The sequence below is a fragment of the Arachis hypogaea genome, chromosome 15, assembly GCF_003086295.3.
Source record: "Arachis hypogaea cultivar Tifrunner chromosome 15, arahy.Tifrunner.gnm2.J5K5, whole genome shotgun sequence".
NCBI classification, from domain to species: domain Eukaryota; kingdom Viridiplantae; phylum Streptophyta; class Magnoliopsida; order Fabales; family Fabaceae; genus Arachis; species Arachis hypogaea.
In genome coordinates this window covers 75,835,017-75,840,493 of record NC_092050.1, presented here as the reverse complement: position 1 = coordinate 75,840,493, position 5,477 = coordinate 75,835,017, and positions in this window count along the sequence as shown.

Here is a 5,477-nt window from a genome sequence, read left to right as displayed (position 1 = left end):
CATATTATCGCGCGCATGGATCGGAGCAATCGTTGCTTTGAGCGACGCTTTCAGCGCGTGATTCAGATGTTGGCATCGCTGGGAGCCACCATACCCCCTGATTCTGATACTTCTGACCATTCTGAGGAGGAGACGGATCATAAGGAGGAGGCTGGGCAGGCAGAGGCACCTCCAGAGATTCAGGCTTCTATGCAGCCATAGCCATAGCCACAGCCACAGCCACAGCCGCAGCCAGAGCCCCAGGTAGATGCAGATGTCGACCCTTCCACCTAGTCTCGCTTGTAGCATCGGGGACGATGCTTCATTCTAAGTGTGGGGAGGTCGATGTCATCGGCGGAATTTATATTTTGGGTGAAAATTTTCAGACTTCGGTTTTAGTTGCTTTATTTTGTCTTATTTTAGTACTCGCACTCTCATTTACTGCACTTTGGATTATTGTAGCTATTTTGGATATTTTTTAGTTTATTGCACTTGGCATCTTTAGTTGTGTATATTTTGAGATTTTTAGTTTGTTTTACATTCTTAGTTGATAGCATATATATGTATTTATTTTAGCTACTTTAGTCCATTAGTTGTGATTGAAAAAACATGGATTATTAAGCTTAGTTTAACCCTTTTGCTTATGAGATTTGGTTTGATTGAAAAGGGGATTAAACTACGGATTTTTACTTTTCTCAATCACAACATTGCATTTAGGTAATAAGCTTTGTCAAAATAACAAAATTTTTCAAGATTTCTATCTATAGGGCACCCCAATTAATTTGAGTGAAAACATTTTCCAATGAACTTGCTTGAATTATATCTTGTGGAACATGTTTTTAGATAAGAATACAAGCATGTGAGTTTTGAGTCTAATGGTATGGTTACATCTTATAACCACTTTATTTCCCTCTTATGTGCATTGTTCTCTTCCTATGATTGTAATCTTTGATTTTTTTATCCTTTATGTCCATTATTTCTTGTATATATGCATTTATATGATTGAGGCTATTGTTCATTTAGCTCACTTACCCAAATAGCCAACCTTTTATCAACCATTATTAGCCAATTTTGAGCTTATTTTAATCCCCTCTTGTTCTTAATATTAGCACATTACAAGCCTTAAAGCGAAAAATAATAATTGCCCTTATTTGGATCTTTGATTAGCTTAGGCTAGTGAGTGTGTGTCATTCAAGTATGGGGAAACTTGGGATATTGGTTGGGAAAAGGTGTGTATTGTATTTTTGTTGAAAATATTGGGAATTGGGTACATACTCATGTGTTAATCAAATGTAAGACCATATGCATTGATACTTTTGTATATACTATGTTTTTGTAAAAAAAAATACATTAGATATATAAAAAATAAAAAAAAGATATATGTATATATATATAAAGGAAAAAAAGAAAATAAAAAAAAGAAAGCAAAAGAAAAGTAATAAAAAAGGAACAAAATGCCCCAAAGTTAAGTCCAATAACAATCAATGCATATGAGTTATGATCAAGAAAAGAATGCATGAGTGTATGAATAAGTGAAGAATTGGGTAGTTAGGTTAGCTTTGAAATTTTATAGGTTGCTATATAGGTTAGGTGGGAAGTGATGAGGGAAAATCGATTCAACACAAAGTAACCGGCAAGTGCACTGGGTCGTATCAAGTAATAAAACTCACAAGAGTGAGGTCAATCCTACGAGGATTAACAGATTAAGCAAGCAATAGTTGATTAAATATTCTAGTTAGGTGATTCAATTTTGAGTGATAAGCAAACAAGGAATGTAAATGACTTGAATTTAAATGAAAGCAATAAAGTGCAAGAAAAGTAAAAGACAAGAAATTAAAGTGCTGAAAATTAAAGTACAAGAATGTAAATTGCAAGGAATGGAAAGTGCAAGTAAAGTGTAAGAAAGTAAAACCAAGTGAAGTATTTCTACAAATACTTGGTAGGCACAAATGTGCAAAAGTAAATAAAGCCATAAATGTGCATAAGTAAATGACAAGAATTAAAGACAAGAAGTAAATAACAAGAATTAAGAATGAAATTAACATTGGGATCAAGAGATATTGCATTCTTAGGATCAATAATTTCATCTCCTCTTCAATCCTGCAACTCATTGACCTCTTGGCAATCATGAGTGATTAAGTCCCAATTCCTTGGTAACTCAATCTCCCCAATCTTGATCAATAGCCAATTCCTTGGTCTAATTGCTCATGAGAAGAGATGAAGAATGGTCCCTAATTATACCACACACTTTCTTAGACCCAAATAATGGAAAGATTAAATGTCACAATATCCCATCCATACCCAAATCTACTCAAGTGTGAGAATGAATTTCAAGCATGGTTTTATGATTCCTCTTCCAAGGTTCACATAAAACCCAAATACATTCAATCTCTTTTCCAAGATAATTGAATGCTAACATGAAGAACTGAATTCCTTCTAGTAAATCAAAGAGAGATGAAGAGAAGAAGAAGAATAAAAACAATTTAATCCATCAAATAGCAATAGAGCTCTATTTCCCAATGTTGGAAATTAGAAACTCATAACTAAATATTTACAAAAGTGTGTATGGAAGAAATGGAAGAAGAGAAGAGAATGAGAGAGAGAGGGGAGTAGAGTCACCTCCACCCCTCCATGGTGTATGTAAAATGATGAAGCTAAGTTCCTATTTATAAGCTACCTAAATTACAAATTCAAATGAAATTAAAATCAAATGCAAATTTTCTAATTACTTCTAGATGATTCTTATGGCCTTGATTGATTGTTAATTGTGGATTGACTTGGGCTTGTGAACTTTTAATTCCTTTCATAGAAGCTTGGAACATTGAAGAATAAATGAAGGATTGGAGTATTTGGAAGTGGCCCAATGTGGAGTGTCATTGAAGTGGCATTTTGGGCTTGTGAAGGTTTGGGAAACCTTGCACGTTGAAATATTGGTCTTCTGCGTCCCCAAGATGAATGCCCACCATAGACTATTATATATCATTGGAAAGCTCTGGATCTCAGCTTTCTAACACCGCTAAAAGAATGTCATTTGGACTTCTCTAGCCCAAGTTATGATCTTTTGAAGGTGAAGAGGTCAGTCTGGCGAAGTGCAGGGATTTGTTTTACGCTGAAATTGTGAAGCTAAACAAATAGAAATTTGTACCCTCAAATCCAGCGTCCACTATAGAGTGTTATATATGGTTGGAAATCTCTAGAAATCTACTTTTTAATGACACTAAGATCACCTCATTTGGAGCTTTGTAGCTCGAGTTATTCGTGTTTGAGTGTGAAGAGGTCAGGGTTGCAAATCCTCTTTGCTTCTCTTTGAGTTTGTTTCCAACTCTTTTGCCACCTTGGGAGTGTGCTTCCTCTATTAGTTCTTTTATTGCTTCTTTTTCAACCATTTTCTACAAAATTCAATAACTCAAGCAATCAAAGCAATATTCAACTTAAGCACAACAAATGCTCAATAATTGGGCATTATAAACTAATTTTTGATATGAAAAAGCATAGAAAAACATAACATGATGCGCAGTCATCACAACACTAAACTTAAACTTTGCTTGTCCTCAAGCAAACAAAGAATCATGCAATAAAAATTGGCAAACCAAGGTGAGAAGAGTAGCAATTTTTATGTTCATGGTTGGCTAGTTTCTTATGCATGCTTCAATTACAAAAGAAATTCAAATGATTGATGTTTCTATCTAGCTCATTTTATGAAATCTTTTTCTTTATGTTCCTTCCTTGAAACAAGCTTTTCATTCTTTTCTTAGCTTAGCTTCTTAGATGCTTTGCACCATTTGTTGAAAGCTTTGACTCTAAATGCTTTGTTTTCAAGTATTACCACTTGATACATAAGCACCACAAGCATTTAATTAGAGGACTCTTTTAGCTCATTTGTTTCTTTTCTTTACTTTCATTCTAATCATTGGTGCTTAGAGCCTTGAGCTTTGAGGGAGTGCTTTGCACTTGAGCCTAGCCTTGACTCTAAATGTTTTGTTTTCAAGCTTTTTGCTTGATACATAAACACCACAAGTACTTGACAAATGAATTGTCATTGGTACTCAGAGCCTTCAACTTTCTCATTTTTCCCTTTTTTTCTTAATCTTTTAATTAATTTGCTTATTCAAGGTTTTCAATATTTCAAAAATTTTATAAAATATCCTAGATGAAAACTTCAATTAAACAAATTCAAATGCAATTGAGCCACAATAGTCATGCTAGCCTTCCAATACTTATATGCTCATGCTAAGTTCTTCTTTAATTACCTTGTTTGTTTATGATCATGATACTTAATTACTTTGACTTACAAAATTCATGATGGTAGTTATGATGTAAAAACAACATGTTGCAATTCAAATGTCAAGCTATGCTTATTCACAAGAACACACATGCATATAAAAGGAATGGAAGACAATCATGCAATTGAAAGTATAGAAAATAAATAAGAGAAAAAGGAACTTAACCACCTTGTAGTTCATCTTCGTTGTTGTCATTTTCCTCCTATTCCTTCCTTCCCCAACACCAAACTTAGAATGATTTCTTGTCGTCAAGCAACAAATAAAATAGTGGTGATGGAGTTTACGATTAATCATGAATGTCTTCAAGAAGAGATGTGAGTGATTCATGTGTTTAAACAAGCAAAATTAAAGATAACAATCAAGGCACAAAGAAAAGAGACAATGTGATTGCATTAATAAGTGAGTTGTGCACGGTACTATGCATGAAAGGTAAGTGGCAACACCAAACTTAGTGTGACACTTTCATTTTAGAATGATGCAAGTATCCACTAAAGATTGAAGACCAAATTGTTACATGCAACACCAAACTTAGAATGCAATCATATGCTAAATTATTGAAAGTAAACTAAGCAAAGAAAGAAAATGTCACCAACAGTTGGGTTGCCTCCCAACAAGTGCTCTTTTAATGTCATTTGCTTGACATGTGGTTCTTAATTTTCTTTCTCTTCTTCCAATTGGTTAAAAGAAATGACTTCAAGGGAGAAGAAGAGAAAATTGATGCCCCTTGATTTGATTGCTTCCTAACAAGCCTTCTTTTGTTATTAGCATGATTCCTCTTGCTTGTTGGGGTGGGGGTTGGATTGCTTTTTGTTGACCTTCTCTTTTTCATGAATGTTCTCTTTTATTTCTTGGTCACAATCCTTCTTTGAGTGTTTCCCTTGATTGCCTTCACTTCCTTGATTTCAAGACTTAGGTGTTGTGTGATGGTTGGAGTGTCCTCTTCATCAAGAACCTCTTGGTTTAATGGTTCAATTAAATCATCCTCCATACAACTCTCTACTTCCTTCGAGTGTAGACTCCCTTGGTTGTTTTTCTCCCTTACAACCTCCTTCTTTATTGGGATTTCACTTGGTATAGGAGCTTCTTCATCTTGCTCTTTCACTTCCTCCTTTTCACTCAACATTTGGTCTAAAACCACTTCTATATTTTTGAAAGAGGTTTCTTGTTCTTCCTAAGTTTTCTTCGTCTCCTCTTCATATCTTTCAAGCATGGACT